Below are 19,378 nucleotides of genomic sequence, written 5' to 3'. Positions count from 1 at the left end.
CGGTGAAATGAGAGGAAAGCACATACGCAGTATGAAAACAGTTTCAGCAAAATGAGGCCCGCTAAAGCTAGATAGCAGAGGATACAAAAGTGAACTGCGCGGTCAGCGAAAAACCCTTCAAAAAACCATCCTGAAATTACTTGAACTCATGTGCCAACTCATGGTACATGAGGAGCAATTTCAGCCCACTAGAGCAACCAGCAGCAAGAATCACATATCTGCAGGCTGGACTAAAAACCAAATAAAGCAAAACACCAAAACAGGAAAATCCAAACTTAGCTTGACCAGAAGGTTCTAGGAGCAGGGAGCAGAGGTAACAAGACACACTGGATACATTGATAACCGGCGAGGAAATGCCAGCAAAGCCAGGTTAAATAGGAAACTCCCATATGCTGATGGAACAGGTGGAACCCAGAAACCCAGGAAAGACAAGTCACCCAGTACCATCAGTAACCACCAGAGGGAGCCCAAAAACAGAACTCACAACAGTACCCCCCCCTTGAGGAGGGGTCACCGAACCCTCACGAGAACCACCAGGGCGACCAGGATGAGCCCTATGAAAAGCGCGAACCAAATCATCAGCATGAACATCCGAGGCAACCACCCAAGAATTATCCTCCTGACCATAACCCTTCCACTTGACCAAATACTGGAGTTTCCGTCTGGAAACACGAGAATCCAAGATCTTCTCCACAACATACTCCAATTCTCCCTCCACCAGCACTGGAGCAGGAGGCTCAAGCGAAGGAACAACAGGTACCTCATACTTCCGCAACAACGACCGATGAAACACATTATGAATAGCAAACGATGCCGGGAGATCCAAACGAAACGACACAGGGTTAAGAATTTCCAAAATCCTATAGGGACCGATGAACCGAGGCTTGAACTTAGGAGAAGAGACCTTCATAGGAACAAAACGAGAAGACAACCACACCAAGTCACCAACAAGAAGTCGAGGACCCACGCGGCGACGGCGATTAGCAAACTGCTGAGCCTTCTCCTGGGACAACTTCAAATTGTCCACCACATGACTCCAAATCCGATGCAACCTATCCACCACCATGTCCACTCCAGGACAATCAGAAGGTTCCACCTGACCAGAGGAAAAACGAGGATGAAACCCCGAATTACAAAAGAAAGGAGAAACCAAGGTAGCAGAACTAGCCCGATTATTAAGGGCAAACTCGGCCAACGGCAAAAAGGTAACCCAGTCATCCTGATCAGCAGAAACAAAACACCTTAAATAAGTTTCCAAGGTCTGATTAGTTCGTTCAGTCTGGCCATTCGTCTGAGGATGGAATGCAGACGAAAAGGACAAATCAATGCCCATCTTAGCACAGAACGTCCGCCAAAATCTAGACACAAACTGGGATCCCCTGTCAGAAACGATGTTCTCAGGAATCCCATGCAAACGAACCACATTCTGAAAAAACAGAGGGACCAACTCAGAGGAGGAAGGCAACTTAGGCAAGGGTACCAGATGAACCATTTTAGAAAAGCGATCACACACAACCCAGATGACGGACATTTTTTGAGAGACAGGGAGATCCGAAATAAAGTCCATGGAAATGTGCGTCCAAGGCCTCTTCGGGATAGGCAAAGGTGACAACAATCCACTGGCCCGAGAACAGCAAGGCTTAGCCCGAGCACAAACCTCACAAGACTGCACAAAAGAACGCACATCCCTCGACAAGGAAGGCCACCAAAAAGACCTGGCCACCAAGTCTCTAGTACCAAATATTCCAGGATGACCTGCCAACGCAGAAGAATGGACCTCGGAGATGACTCTACTGGTCCAATTATCCGGAACAAACAGTCTCTCAGGCGGACAACGATCAGGTTTACCCGCCTGAAACTCCTGCAAAGCACGTCGCAAGTCTGGGGAGACAGCAGACAAAATCACCCCATCCCTAAGGATACCAGAGGGCTCAGAATTTCCAAGGGAGTCAGGCACAAAACTCCTAGAAAGAGCATCCGCCTTCACATTCTTTGAACCTGGCAGGTATGAAACCACAAAATTGAAACGAGAGAAAAACAGTGACCAACGAGCCTGTCTAGGATTCAGACGCCTGGCAGACTCAAGGTAAATCAAATTTTTGTGATCAGTCAAGACCACCACACGATGTCTAGCACCCTCTAGCCAATGACGCCACTCCTCAAATGCCCACTTCATGGCCAAAAGTTCCCGATTACCAACATCATAATTCCGCTCAGCCGGCGAAAACTTTGTAGAAAAAAACGCGCATGGCTTCATCACTGAGCCATCGGAGCTTCTCTGTGACAAAACCACCCCCGCTCCAATCTCGGAAGCATCAACCTCAACCTGAAAAGGGAGCGAAACATCTGGCTGACGCAACACAGGAGCAGAAGAAAACCGGCGCTTAAGTTCCTGAAAGGCCTCCACAGCCGCAGGAGACCAATTAGCAACATCAGCACCCTTCTTAGTCAAATCCGTCAAAGGCTTAACAACCCTAGAAAAATTAGTTATAAAACGACGATAGAAATTAGCAAAGCCCAAGAACTTCTGTAGACTCTTAAGAGATGTAGGCTGCGTCCAGTCACAAATAGCCTGAACCTTGACGGGATCCATCCATTGCCTTTTTGGAAGTGCATTTGAACAGCAAGGTTGATTGCTGTTGAGGGGAACTAGAAAAAAAAAAAATCTATAAATCTTCAGCAGAGCGAGTGTGAGCGAGCTGAGTGTGTCCTGAGCGTAAGTGTGGACGGCGGTAAGTGTGACTTGTGATTCAGTGAAGAGGTATTTGGAAAGCCTTTAACAAATACCTGTGTGAATTGGTGTGAGTTGCTGAATTGGGGGTAGGTATATTCATAAGGGTTAACTTAGGGTGGGGGCTCATAGTTAAGGGTTTATAAGGGGCAGCTGTTTGGGGCTCAAGTCCTTTTTGGAAGTGCATTTGAACAGCAAGGTTGATTGCTGTTGAGGGGAACTAGAAAAAAAAAAATCTATAAATCTTCAGCAGAGCGAGTGTGAGCGAGCTGAGTGTGTCCTGAGCGTAAGTGTGGACGCCGGTAAGTGTGACTTGTGATTCAGTGACTTTGGAGTCAGGGAGTTTTCAGGGGCGGAATTACTGAATTGCTGTCTGATTTTTATTAATACTTTGTATTTATTTATTTATTTTTTTTTTATTGAACTGTTCTGTCTGGTGCAATCCCCATTAGGAAATGTGCTCCACGATTGTTAATGCCATCCAGTGCACATCTTGCCACATGTATGCAGTCCTTGAGCAGCCGATCGAGGGTGCATACTGCTGTGCGAGATGTGAGCATGTTGTGCATTTGGAAACCCAGATTCTGACTCTAAATGTGCAGCTGGCAACACTGAGATCCATAGACAATATGGAGAGGAGTCTTCTGCTCACGGAGCAGACGCTCAATGGGACAGATGAGGGGGGTGATGGTGGGATGGAGCTGCAGGACAATGAAGTAGCAAGCTGGGTGACAGTTAGGAAGCGGGGTAGAGGGAAGAGTGCCAGGGAGGCTAGTCCTGATCTGGAACACCCCAATAAGTTTGCTAAGTTGGCAGATGAGGGGGGTGCCAGTACAGGGGTAGCACTGCTGCAGCCAGGCATGTCCTCTGAAAGCCGGAGGAGTGACTGCTCCAGTAAGGAGGGAAATAGGAGAGCAGGGCAGGCCAGACAGGTGCTGGTAGTGGGGGACTCAATTATTAGGGGAACAGATAGGGCAATCTGTCACAAAGACAGGGATCGTCGAACGGTGTGCTGCCTACCTGGCGCTCGAGTCCGACACATCGCTGATCGGGTGGACAGATTATTGGGAGGGGCTGGTGAGGACCCAGCGGTCATGGTGCACATTGGCACTAATGACAAAGTTAGAGGTAGGTGGAAGGTCCTTAAAGATGATTTCAGGGAATTAGGCTGCAAGCTGAAAGCAAGGACCTCCAACGTGGTATTTTCCGAAATACTGCCGGTACCACGTGCCACGCCAGAGAGGCAACGGGAGATTAGGGAGGTTAATAAGTGGCTCAAGAATTGGTGTAGGAAAGAGGGGTTTGGGTTCCTGCAGAACTGGGCCGACTTCTCAGTTGGCTACAGGCTCTACGCTAGGGACGGGCTGCACCTCAATGGGGAGGGTGCAGCTGTGCTGGGGGAGAGAATGGCTAGAAGGTTGGAGGAGTGTTTAAACTAGGAATTGGGGGGGAGGGTATTCATTTTATAGGAGGGGAAGATAGTGCAGACAGAGACCTGGGTACAAATAAGGAAGTTGGGGGTGGCGGTGGCATGGGGGGTGGGGTCAGAACAGTTAATAATTTAAGAAATAGAAGTACAGAGAGGAACATAAAGTGCATGTATACTAATGCCAGAAGCCTCGCGAACAAAATGGAGGAATTAGAACTAATGTTGTTGGAGCATAATTATGACATGGTGGGGATATCTGAGACGTGGCTGGATGAGAGCCATGACTGGGCTGTTAACTTGCAGGGCTACAGCCTGTTCAGAAATGACCGTACAGATAAGCGAGGGGGAGGGGTGTGTCTATATGTAAAATCATCCTTAAAACCCATCCTGCGCGATAATATAGGTGAATTTAATGAAAATGTAGAATCCCTGTGGGTGGAGATAAGGGGAGGGGGAAAAAATAATAAATTACTGATAGGGGTTTGTTATAAATCTCCAAAAATAATGGAAGCAATGGAGAATATCCTCATAAAGCAAATAGATGAAGCTGCGACTCAAGGAGAAGTCATTATTATGGGGGACTTCAACTACCCTGAAATAGATTGGGGAATAGAAACCTGCAGTTCCAGCAAAGGTAATCAGTTTTTGACAATTATGAGAGACAATTACCTTTCACAACTGGTTCAGGACCCAACAAGAAGGGGGGCACTGCTAGACCTAATATTAACCAACAGGCCAGACCGCATATCAAATATAAGGGTTGGGGGTCACTTGGGAAATAGCGATCACAAAATAATAAGTTTTCAAGTATCCTTTAAAAAGATGTGTAGTAGAGGGGTTACAAGGACACTAAACTTCAGGAGGGCAAATTTCCAATGGATGAGAGAGGATCTTGGTGCAATTAACTGGGACGATATCCTGAGACACAAAAATACACAAAGAAAATGGGAGACGTTTATTAGCATCCTGGATAGGACCTGTGCACAGTATATACCGTATGGGAATAAACATACTAGAAATAGGAGGAAACCAATATGGCTAAATAGAGCTGTAAGGGGCGCAATAAGTGACAAAAAGAAAGCATTTAGAGAATTAAAGGAAGTAGGTAGTGAGGAGGCATTAAATAAATACAGAAAATTAAATAAATTCTGTAAAAAGCAAATCAAGGCAGCAAAGATTGAGACAGAGAGACTCATTGCCAGAGAGAGTAAAAATAATCCTAAAATATTCTTTAACTACATAAATAGTAAGAAACTAAAAAATGATAGTGTTGGCCCCCTTAAAAATAGTCTGGGTGAGATGGTGGATGAGGATGAGGAAAAAGCCAATATGCTAAATGACTTTTTTTCATCAGTATTTACACAAGAAAATCCCATGGCAGACAAAATGTCTAGTGATAAAAAATTCCCAATTAAATGTCACCTGCTTATCCCAGCAGGAAGTGCGGCGGCGTCTAATAATCACTAAAATTGACAAATCTCCGGGCCCGGATGGGATACACCCTCGAGTACTGCAGGAATTAAGTACAGTCATTGATAGACCATTATTTTTAATCTTTAAAGACTCCATAATAACAGGGTCTGTGCCACAGGACTGGCGTATAGCAAATGTGGTGCCAATATTCAAAAAGGGAACAAAAACTGAACTCGGTAATTATAGGCCAGTAAGCTTAACCTCTACTGTGGGTAAAATCCTGGAGGGCATTCTAAGGGATGCTATACTGGAGTATCTGAAGAGGAATAACCTCATGACCCAGTATCAGCACGGGTTTACTAGGGACCGTTCATGTCAGACTAATTTGATCAGTTTCTATGAAGAGGTAAGTTCCAGATTGGACCAAGGGAACCCAGTGGATGTAGTGTATATGGACTTTTCAAAAGCTTTTGATACGGTGCCACACAAAAGGTTGATACATAAAATGAGAATAATGGGGATAGGGGAAAATATGTGCAAGTGGGTTGAGAGCTGGCTCAGGGATAGGAAACAAAGGGTGGTTATTAATGGAGCACACTCGGACTGGGTAGCGGTTAGCAGTGGGGTACCACAGGGGTCAGTATTGGGCCCTCTTCTTTTTAACATATTTATTAATGACCTTGTAGGGGGCATTCAGAGTAGAATTTCAATATTTGCAGATGACACTAAACTCTGCAGGGTAATCAATACAGAGGAGGACAATTTTATATTACAGGATGATTTATGTAAACTAGAAGCTTGGGCTGATAAATGGCAAATGAGCTTTAATGGGGATAAATGTAAGGTCATGCACTTGGGTAGAAGTAATAAGATGTATAATTATGTGCTTAATTCTAAAACTCTGGGCAAAACCGTCAATGAAAAAGACCTGGGTGTATGGGTGGATGACAAACTTAAATTCAGTGGCCAGTGTCAGGCAGCTGCTACAAAGGCAAATAAAATAATGGGATGCATTAAAAGAGGCATAGATGCTCATGAGGAGAACATAATTTTACCTCTATACAAGTCACTAGTTCGACCACACTTAGAATACTGTGCACAGTTCTGGTCTCCGGTGTTTAAGAAAGACATAGCTGAACTGGAGCGGGTGCAGAGAAGAGCGACCAAGGTTATTAGAGGACTGGGGGGTCTGCAATACCAAGATAGGTTATTACACTTGGGGCTATTTAGTTTGGAAAAACGAAGACTAAGGGGTGATCTTATTTTAATGTATAAATATATGAGGGGACAGTACAAAGACCTTTCTGATGATCTTTTTAATCATAGACCTGAAACAGGGACAAGGGGGCATCCTCTGCGGTTGGAGGAAAAAAGGTTTAAGCATAATAACAGACGCGGATTCTTTACTGTAAGAGCAGTGAGACTATGGAACTCTCTGCCGTATGATGTTGTAATGAGTGATTCATTACTTAAATTTAAGAGGGGACTGGATACCTTTCTGGAAAAGTATAATGTTAAAGGGTATATACACTAGATTCCTCGATAGGGCGTTGATCCAGGGAACTAGTCTGATTGCCGTATGTGGAGTCGGGAAGGAATTTTTTTCCCCAATGTGGCGCTTACTCTTTGCACATGGGGTTTTTTTGCCTTCCTCTGGATCAACATGTTAGGTTAGGCTATGGGTTGAACTAGATGGACATATAGTCTTCCTTCAACCTTAATAACTATGTAACTATGTAACTATGTAATAGTAGAAGGGGAAAAAATATACCCCAAGAAAGAAATCTTCTGGACTCCAAAGAGACACTTTGAGCCTTTTACAAACAAGGAATTGGCCCGCAGGACCTGAAACACCTTCCTGACCTGCTGAACATGAGACTCCCAGTCATCAGAAAAAAACAAAATATCATCCAAATACACAATCATAAATTTATCCAGATATTCACGGAAAATATCGTGCATAAAGGACTGGAAGACTGAAGGAGCATTAGAAAGTCCAAAAGGCATTACCAAATACTCAAAATGGCCCTCAGGCGTATTAAATGCGGTTTTCCACTCATCACCTTGCTTTATTCGTATAAGATTATACGCACCCCGAAGATCAATCTTAGTGAACCATTTAGCCCCCTTAATGCAAGCAAACAAATCAGTCAACAATGGCAAAGGATACTGATATTTTACGGTAATCTTATTCAAAAGACGATAATCTATACAAGGCCTCAAGGAACCATCTTTTTTGGCCACGAAAAAAAAACCTGCTCCCAAAGGGGACAAAGATGGACGGATATGTCCCTTTTCCAAGGACTCCTTAACATAATCCCGCATAGCAGTATGCTCTGGCACTGACAGATTGAACAAACGACCTTTAGGAAATTTACTGCCTGGAATTAAATTTATAGCACAATCGCAATCCCTGTGAGGAGGAAGCGAACTGAGCTTAGGCTCCTCAAAAACATCCCGATAGTCAGACAAAAACACAGGAATCTCAGAAGGAGTAGATGAAGCGATAGAAATCGGAGGTGCATCATCATGAACCCCCTGACAACCCCAGCTTAACACAGACATTGATTTCCAGTCAAGGACTGGATTATGAGTTTGTAACCATGGCAGACCAAGTACTAGAACATCATGCAAATTATACAGTACCAGGAAGCGAATCACCTCCTGGTGAACGGGAGTCATACGCATGGTCACTTGTGTCCAGTACTGAGGTTTATTCATAGCCAAAGGTGTAGAGTCAATTCCCTTCAAAGGAATAGGGACTTCCAGAGGCTCCAGACTAAACCCACAGCGATTGGCAAATGACCAATCCATAAGACTCAGGGCAGCGCCTGAATCCACATAGGCATCGACGGAAATGGATGATAATGAACAAATCAGAGTCACAGACAGAATGAACTTAGACTGTAAAGTACTAATGGCAACAGACTTATCAACCTTTTCTGTGCGTTTAGAGCATGCTGATATAACATGAGCTGAATCACCACAATAAAAGCACAACCCTTTTTTCCGCCTATACTTTTGCCGTTCACTTCTGGACTGAATTCTATCACATTGCATTATCTCAGGTGACGGTTCAGACGACACCGCCAAATGATGCACAGGTTTGCGCTCCCGTAAACGCCGATCAATCTGAATAGCCATAGTCATAGACTCATTCAGACCAGCAGGCGCAGGGAACCCCACCATAACATCTTTAATGGCCTCAGAAAGGCCATCTCTAAACTTTGCAGCCAGAGCGCACTCATTCCACTGAGTAGGTACCGACCACTTCCGAAATTTTTGACAATAAATTTCTGCTTCATCTTGCCCCTGAGAGAGGGCCAACAAAGCTTTTTCAGCCTGAATCTCTTGGTTAGGTTCCTCATAGAGCAAACCTAATGCCAGAAAAAACGCATCCGCATTAAGCAACGCAGGGTCCCCTGGTGCCAATGCAAATGCCCAATCCTGAGGGTCACCCCGCAGGAAAGATATAATTATCTTGACTTGCTGAGCAGGGTCTCCAGAGGAGCGAGATTTCAAAGAAAGAAACAACTTGCAATTGTTCCTAAAATTCAGAAAACGAGATCTATCTCCAGAAAAAAACTCTGGGACAGGAATTCTAGGTTCAGACATAGGAGCATGTACAACAAAATCCTGTATATTTTGAACCTTAGTGGCAAGATTATTCAGGCTGGAAGCCAAACTCTGGACGTCCATGATAAACAGCTGGGATCAGAGCCATTCAAAGATTAAGAGGAGGAGGAAGTAGCCACGCTGCAATAAGGCTAGGCAGCAAACTCTGAGGGAAAGAGAAAAAAAAAATAAAAACTTCCTCAGACTACTTATCCTCCTACTTCAGCCAATACAATTAACACTTTGTGGGCCGGTTATACTGTCATGATCCCAATGGCAGGGGATCACTAAAGGACAAGCACAGATACAAACAAGCTCTAGGGCGATGGAACCTGAGCTGACCGCGACCCTGAACCTAACACACAAATAAAAGTAGCCGGGGAACGTGCCTACGATGATCCTAGACGTCTCGCTCCAGCCGAAGATCTAACTTCCCCTATTAGAAGAAACACAGACCTCTCTTGCCTCCAGAGAAATCCCCCACAGAAATAGCAGCCCCCCACATATAATGACGGTGAAATGAGAGGAAAGCACATACGCAGTATGAAAACAGTTTCAGCAAAATGAGGCCCGCTAAAGCTAGATAGCAGAGGATACAAAAGTGAACTGCGCGGTCAGCGAAAAACCCTTCAAAAAACCATCCTGAAATTACTTGAACTCATGTGCCAACTCATGGTACATGAGGAGCAATTTCAGCCCACTAGAGCAACCAGCAGCAAGAATCACATATCTGCAGGCTGGACTAAAAACCAAATAAAGCAAAACACCAAAACAGGAAAATCCAAACTTAGCTTGACCAGAAGGTTCTAGGAGCAGGGAGCAGAGGTAACAAGACACACTGGATACATTGATAACCGGCGAGGAAATGCCAGCAAAGCCAGGTTAAATAGGAAACTCCCATATGCTGATGGAACAGGTGGAACCCAGAAACCCAGGAAAGACAAGTCACCCAGTACCATCAGTAACCACCAGAGGGAGCCCAAAAACAGAACTCACAACAGATTATACTATATGGAGGAATATGGGGTGTGGATTATACTAAAAAGATGACTATGGGAATTGCATTATACTATATGGAAGATAATGATGTGTGCATTATACTGTAAAGAGGACAATGGGGATGCATTATACTGAATAGAGAGCTATGGGGAGTGCATTATACTATATGGAGGACTATGGCGAGTGCAATATACTATATGTAGCAATGTGTGGAGTGCATTAAACTACGTAGAGGACTATGGGGTGCATTATGCTATTTGGAGGACTATGGGAAGTGCATTATTCTATATGGAGGATTATGCGGAGTGCAATATACTATATGGAAGACTATGGGGAGTGCATTATATTATATGGATGACTATGGGAAGTGCATTATACTAAATCGAGGACTATGGGGCTGCATTATTTTTTATGTAGGACTATAGAAAGTGCATTATACTTTAGAAAGGGCTATGGGCAGTGCATTATACTATATGGAGGACTATGGGGAGTGCATTATACTATATGGAGGACTATGGGGAGTGCATTATTCAATATGGAGGATTGTAGGGTGTGCATTATACTACATTGAGGACTATTGGGTGTGTATAATACTATATGGAGGACTATGGGGAGTATATTATACTATATGGAGGACTACGAAGGAGTGCAGTGTACTATATGGAGGACTTGGAAATGTGCAGTATACTATATGGAGGACTATGAATAGTGCATTATACTATATGGAGGACTATAGGGAATGCATTATACTATATGGAGGGATATGGGGTGTGGATTATACTAAATAGATGACTATGGGAAGTGCATTATACTTTATGGAAGATTATGATGTGTGCATTATACTGTATAGAGGACTATGGGGGATGCATTATACTGAATAGAGAGCTATGGGGAGTGCATTATACTATATGGAGGACTATGGGGAGTGTATTATACTATATGGAGGACTATGGGGCAGTGCTGTGTTTTATTTGGAAAGTTGGAAAGTGCAGTATACTGTATGGAGGACTATGGCGGATGCATTATACTGTATAGAGGACTATGGGGAGTGCATTATACTGTATGGAGGACTATGGGGATGCATTATACTGTATAGAGAACTATTGGGAATGCGGTATTCTATATGGATAACTATGTGGCCATCATACTATATAAAAGGCTATGTGGAAGCTATTATAATGATGAGAGTAATGTGTGAGAGTCATTATAATTTTTGGAGGGCTATAAGGGAGCCATTATAACATTTTTAAGGCTTTGTGGGGGCCGTTTTAATATTTGGAAGGACATGTAGTGGCTATATGGGCAGCACATTGGCGCAGTGGTTAGCACAGCAGCCTTGCAGCGCTGGAGTCCTGGGTTCATATCCCACAAAGGACAACATCTCCAAGGAGTTTGTATGTTCTCCCCGTGTTTGCGTGGGTTTCCTCCGGGTTCTCCGGTTTCCTCCAACACTCCAGAGACTGATGGGGAATTTAGATTGTGAGCCCCATCGGGGACAGCGATGATAATGTGTGCAAGCTGTAAAGCGCTACAGAATATGTTAGCGCTATATAAAGATTATATTATTATTATAATAAAGATTATTATTATTATATTATTACTATTATTACTATAAAGTTTGAATGGATTTGCGGGAGCCATTATAATATTTGGAGAGCTACCTCGGAGAAGTATACTTTATGCAGGGCTGTGCTGAGGCCATTATAAAACTTTTAGGTCTATGTAGAGGCCATTATAATATTTGGAGGGCTATGTATCTCTGCTTGGACAATGATGGAACTCCAGGGCGCTCCATGTTCTTTGACTTCTCAAGTGCTCTCAATACCTTACAGCCGCCCTTACTAGGTAATAAGCTGACTGATATGGCGGTAGATGAGGGGACGGTGAACTGGATAAACGACTACCTGATGGACAGGCCGCAGTGTGTAAGGATGGCGGGGTGGTATCTGGCATTGTACTTTCAGTATAAATCAGATTTTTGTCACCTCCAAAAATTCTCAGATGACTCAGTGATTGTGAGGGGCATTGTGGGGGGCCGGGGGGAGGAGGAATATAGAAGGGCGGTTTCTAACTTTGAGGATTGGTGCCAGACTAACTGTCTAGAACTAAATATGAAGAAAACCAAGGAGATGGTGGTGAGTTATAGAAAGAAAAAGGAGGATTACTTACCGATCACTATTGCTGGCCAGGAGGTGGAGATGGTGGAGAGCTACAAATATTTGGGGGTTCACCTTGACAGTAAACTAGAATCGGGCCACCATCTAGTGTATAATAATTTCCGGAGGGTGGTAGACAACAATGACTGATTGCAGGTGCACTAATGTCAATTAATAGCGACTTATATACCTGAACCACCCACATTTATTTGTTATGTAATGTTGGTATATTTGTGCAAGATTTGTGTCCTAATGTTTTATGTACTGCTGTTTGTATTGCTGCTGTAATACCGTAATTTCCCCAGGATCTTATCGTATAGTCCATTATAATATGTAGAGGGCTATATAGAGGTCATTATAATATGTAGAGGGCTATATAGAGGTCATTATAATATTTGGATGGCTACCTGCGAGAAGTATAATTTATGTTGGGGCCATTATAAAACTTTAGATCTATGTAGAGGCCATTATAATATTTGGAGGGCTATGTCGGGGAGCCTTTATTCTTTATGGAGGTTATGTGTGGCCAAGTATACTGTATGCAAGCAATTATTCAGTGTGAAGGTTTGTGAGTGGTCCATCATATTGTGTGGAGGGCTGTGTGGGGGACATTTACGGTGGGAAGATATGTGGGGCTGTTATACTGCATGGAGGGCTGTGTGTGGGTCACAGTCCGAGGATCATACTGTGTTGGAGCCACCATATTTTGCCCGGGGAAGTTGAGTTGGGGTACAGTAAGGTCATCATACTGTGTGTAGAGGTTACTGTGGGGGCATCATACAGTATTTGGGGGGCACATTTGTTGGCATCATACTTCTTGGCTGCAATGAAAGGGGAATCAAGTGCTTCAATAGGAGGAAGATTACTCTGTAAAGGCAGCAAAGTTGTGAGATATACTCTTCTGATGCTTTTGCAGCGCCCCAGGGTCCTGGTCGTTGCAGTAATATCATTCTCCTCTAGGGGGATTCATGTTACGTTTCGAGGCAAAGAAAGACAACTGAATCCAGGTATCACAAACATACAACACATTTTGCACTCCAGGCCACCAGGGGAGCTATGCTCCTATTTATTAGGGCACTCCTCACACTTAGGCAAAACTGGTTGCCTGGGGAGGAAGTTAGTGAGTTGCTGGCTGAGCTTCACTGAGGTAGTTGGTCCCTGGCAGGGGTGGGAGCATGTCAGAGATCCAGACAGAAGGACATGGAGCTGTGCACGCCCTAAGTGCGGCAGCTTCTAGGAAGAGACACTGAAGGACAATTGTATTGTAGAGAGGGTGAAGAAGTTGTAGCAAAGGAGTGGATATCAGAGGAGTTCTGCCCTACATAGGCTGCTTCCTTCTGAGGCACAAGATCCCAGTAGCCGGAACACCGAGGGAGCAATGATCCTTTATAACTTGCTCCAGAGACCGGCAGGACAGCTAATTCCACGTTGCCTGTCCAACCTTTACCCAGGAGGCAAGGTAGCACAGCTTAGAGTCCGGGGTATGATAGAGTCCCTGTAAAAAGCCTCAAGTCACCGGTCATACGGGTTTGTCCTATCCATCTGGGGGACAGAGAGAGATAACATCTGTAACATCTACAACAGTTGTGAGGACCTTAAGAGAGGCTTAGCAGTAAGGTACTACAACACCCAGGTGCTAGAGGAAGGCTACTGATTTTCACCTGGATAAGGGGACTCTGGATTTGCCTCCAAACCGGCCGGACTCTGCCTGCCCTGTGATCTGGTGCTCTAAACTGTGGACGCTGAAGCCTTCAGTAAAGGTAAAGAGACTGCACCCATTGTGTCCTCGTTCTTCACTGCGCCTCTCACCATCCACCATCTACACTCTGGGAAGCTCTGGGGACATACTTCACCTGTGGGAAGGTATACCATCTAGCTGCCATAACATCACACCAGCAGACCCCTAAGCAGCGTCGGTCACCCTGACCGAATACCACAGGTGGCGTCACGAACATAAACTCTTTATCCCTTTAAAGACCTATCCCTTTAACACGGACATCACAAGGGCCACAGACCGGGTCAGCCACCATGACATCACCCCGAGATCCGAAGGACCCGGTACCGAGTACCCCTAGCCCTTGGGGGCGCTCCACTCTCAGTGTGAAAAACCAGAAAATCTTGTGGTTATGATACCTTATAATGGCTAGCAAAAATATAATAAATGATGTTACACAGCAACTTTTGGGACTTCTTAGGATCTTTCTTCAGGCATGGTATAACAAAGTATCTGAAGAAACACAAATATAAGCACAAACAAAAAAGGAGAGGCATGGAATAATAAATTAACATTTAAATAATGTAACATGTTTATTAAATACTAGATGGTGGCCGATTCTAAAGCATCGGGTATTCTAGAATATGCATGTCCGCGTAGTATATTGCCCAGCCACGTAGTATATTGCCCAGCCACATAGTATATTGCCCACTTACGTAGTATATTGCCCAGCCACGTAGCATATTGCGCAGCCACGTAGTATATTGCGCAGCCACGTAGTATATTGCCCAGCCACATAGCATATTGCCTAGTGACATAGTATATTGCGCAGCCACGTAGTATAATGCCCAGCCACGTAGTAAATAGCAGAGCCACGTAGTATATTGCCCAGCCACAAAGTATATTGCCCAGCCACGTAGTATATTGCCCAGCCTCGTAGAATATTGCCCAGCCACGTAGTATATTTCCCAGTCACGTAGTATATTGCCCAGCCACGTAGTATATTGCCCAGCCACGTAGTATATTGCCCAGTCACGTAGTATATTGCCCAGCCACATAGTATATTGCCTAGTGACATAGTATATTGCCCAGCCACATAGCATATTGCGCAGCCACATAGTATATTGCCCAGCCACGTAGTATATTTCCCAGTCACGTAGTATATTGCCCAGCCACGTAGTATATTGCCCAGCCACGTAGTATATTGCCCAGTCACGTAGTATATTGCCCAGCCACGCAGTATATTGCCTAATGACATAGTATATTGCCCAGCGACGTAGTATATTGCCCAGTCACGTAGTATATTGCCTAGTGACATAGTATATTGCGCAGCCACGTAGTATATTGCGCAGCCACGTAGTATATTGCGCAGCCACGTAGTATATTGCCCACCCACTAGTGTTGAGCATTCCGATACCGCAAGTATCGGGTATCGGCCGATACTTGCGGTATCGGAATTCCGATACCGAGATCCGATATTTTTGTGATATCGGGTATCGGTATCGGAAGTGTAAAATAAAGAATTAAAATAAAAAATATTGTTATATTCACCTCTCCGGCGGCCCCTGGACATCAGCGGGAGGATCCGGCGTCCGGCACGGCTTCTTTCTTCAAAATGCGCGCCTTCAGGACCTGTGGAATGACGTCCCGGCTTCTGATTGGTCGCGTGCCGCCCATGTGACCGCCACGCGACCAATCAGAAGCCGCGACGTCATTCCTCAGCTAAAGTCCTAGAATGAGCGCCTTCTAGGACCTGAGGAATGACGTCGCGGCTTCTGATTGGTCGCGTGGCGGTCACATGGGCGGCACGCGACCAATCAGAAGCCGGGACGTCATTCCACAGGTCCTGAAGGCGCGCATTTTGAAGAAAGAAGCCGTGCCGGACGCCGGATCCTCCCGCTGATGTCCAGGGGCCGCCGGAGAGGTGAATATAACAATATTTTTTATTTTAATTCTTTATTTTACACTTTAATATGGATCCCAGGGCCTGAAGGAGAGTTTCCTCTCCTTCAGACCCTGGGATCCATGAGGATACCTTCCGATACTTGATGTCCCATTGACTTGTATTGGTATCGGATATCGGTATCGGCGATATCCGATATTTTTCGGGTATCGGCCGATACTATCCGATACCGATACTTTCAAGTATCGGACGGTATCGCTCAACACTACCACCCACGTAGTATATTGCCCAGCCACATAGTATATTGCCTAGTGACATAGTATATTGCGCAGCCACGTAGTATATTGCCCAGCCATGTAGTATATTGCCCAGTTACGTAGTATATTGCCCAGTCACGTAGTATATTGCCCAGTCACGTAGTATATTGCCCAGCCACGTAGTATATTGCCTTGTGACATAGTATATTGCGCAGCCACGTAGTATATTGCGCAGCCACGTAGTATATTGCCCAGCCACGTAGTATATTTCCCAGTCACGTAGTATATTGCCCAGCCACGTAGGATATTGCCCAGCCACATAGTATATTGCCCAGTTACGTAGTATATTGCCCAACCATGTACCTTATTGCCCAGCCACGTAGTATATTGATCAGCCACGTAGTATATTGCTCAGCCACGCAGTATATTGCCCAGCCACATAGTATATTGCCCAGCCACGTAGTATATTGCCCAGTCACGTAGTATACAGCACAGAGCCCCGTAGTATACAGCACAGAGCAACGTAGTATATTGCCCAGCCACGTAGTATATTGCCCAGCCACATAGTATATTGCCCACCACATAGTATATTGCCCAGCCACGTAGTATATTGCCCAGTCACATAGTATATTGCCCAGCCACATAGTACTGTATATTGCCCAGTCACGTAGTATACAGCACAGATCCACGTAGTATACAGCACAGACGTGTAGTTTATTGCACAGCCACGTAGTATATTGCCCAGCCACATAGTATATTGCACAGCCACATAGTATATTGCCCAGTCACGTAGTATATTGCCCAGCCACATAGTATATTGCACAGCCACATAGTATATTGCCCAGTCAAGTAGTATACAGCACAGAGCCACGTAGTATACAGCACAGACACGTAGTATATTGCCCAGCGACGTAGTATATTGCCCAGCCACGTAGTATATTGCCAAGCCACATAGTATATTGCCCAGCCACATAGTATATTGCACAGCCACATAGTATATTGTCCAGTGACGTAGTATACAGCACAGAGCCACGTAGTATACAGCACAGACACGTAGTATATTGCCCAGTGACGTAGTATATTGCCCAGTCACGCAGTATATTGCCCAGCCTCATAATATATTGCCCAGCCACTTAGTATATTGCCCAGTCACGTAGTATATTGCCCAGTCACGTAGTATACAGCACAGAACCACATAGTATATTGCACAGCGATGTAGTATATTGCCCAGCCACGTAGTATATTGCCCAGCCACGTAGTATATTGCCCACCACATAGTATATTGCCCAGCCACGTAGCATATTGCCCAGTCACATAGTATATTGCCCAGCCACTTAGTACTGTATATTGCCCAGTCACGCAGTATACAGCACAGATCCACATAGTATACAGCATAGACATGTAGTTTATTGCCCAGCCACGTAGTATATTGCCCAGTCACGTAGTATATTGCCCAGCCACATAGTATATTGCCCAGCTACGTAGTATATTGCCCAACACATAGTATATTGCCCAGCCATGTAGTATATTGCCCAGTCACATAGTATATTGCCCAGCCACATAGTATATTGCCCAGCTACGTAGTATATTGCCCAACACATAGTATATTGCCCAGCCATGTAGTATATTGCCCAGTCACATAGTATATTGCCCAGCCACATAGTACTGTATATTGCCCAGTCACGTAGTATACAGCACAGATCCACGTAGTATACAGCACAGACATGTAGTTTATTGCCCAGTCACATAGTATATTGCCCAGCCGCGTAGTATATTGCCCAGTCACATAGTATATTGCCCAGCCACATAGTACAGTATATTTTCCAGTCACGTAGTATACAGCACAGATCCACGTAGTATACAGCACAGACATGTAGTTTATTGCCCAGTCACATAGTATATTGCCCAGTCACGTAGTATATTGCCCAGCCACATAGTATATTGCACAGCCACATAGTATATTGCCCAGCCACATAGTATATTGCACAGCCACATAGTATATTGCCCAGTCATGTAGTATACAGCACAGACACATAGTATATTGCCCAGCGACGTAGTATATTGTCCAGCCACGTAGTATATTGCCCAGCCATGTAGTATATTGCCCAGCCACATAGTATATTGCCCAGTCATGTAGTATATTGCCCAGTCACGTAGTATATTGCCCAGCCACGTAGTATATTGCCCAGCCATGTAGTATATTGCCCAGCCACATAGTATATTGCCCAGTCATGTAGTATATTGCCCAGTCACGTAGTATATTGCCCAGCCACATAGTATATTGCCCAGCCACATAGTATATTGCCCAGTCACGTAGTATATTGCCCAGTCACGTAGCATATTGCCCAGCCACATAGTATATTGCCCAGTCATGTAGTATACAGCACAGACACGTAGTATATTGCCCAGCGACGTAGTATATTGCCCAGCCACGTAGTATATTGCCCAGCCACATAGTATATTGCCCAGTGACATAGTATATTGCCCAGTCACGTAGTATACAGCACAGACACGTAGTATATTGCCCAGTGACGTAGTATATTGCCCAGCCACATAGTATATTGCCTAGCCACATAGTATATTGCCCAGTCACGTAGTATACAGCACAGACACGTAGTATATTGCCCAGTGACGTAGTATATTGCCCAGCCACATAGTATATTGCCCAGCCACATAGTATATTGCCCAGTCATGTAGTATACAGCACAGACACGTAGTATATTGCCCAGCGACGTAGTATATTGCCCAGCCACGTAGTATATTGCCCAGCCACATAGTATATTGCCCAGTGACATAGTATATTGCCCAGTCACGTAGTATACAGCACAGACACGTAGTATATTGCCCAGTGACGTAGTATATTGCCCAGCCACATAGTATATTGCCCAGCCACATAGTATATTGCCCAGTCACGTAGTATACAGCACAGACACGTAGTATATTGCCCAGTGACGTAGTATATTGCCCAGCCACCTAGTATATTGCCCGTCCACGTAGTATATTGCCCAGCCACATAGTATATTGCCCAGCCACATAGTATATTGCCCAGCCACATAGTATATTGCCCAGTCACGTAGTATATTGCCCAGTCACGTAGTATATTGCCCAGTCACGTAGTATATTGCCCAGCCACGTAGTATATTGCCCAGTCACATAGTATA

The sequence above is a fragment of the Ranitomeya imitator genome, chromosome 2 (assembly GCF_032444005.1).
Source record: "Ranitomeya imitator isolate aRanImi1 chromosome 2, aRanImi1.pri, whole genome shotgun sequence".
In the NCBI taxonomy this organism is placed as follows: Eukaryota; Metazoa; Chordata; class Amphibia; order Anura; family Dendrobatidae; genus Ranitomeya; species Ranitomeya imitator.
Note: the sequence above shows the minus strand (reverse complement) of the source record.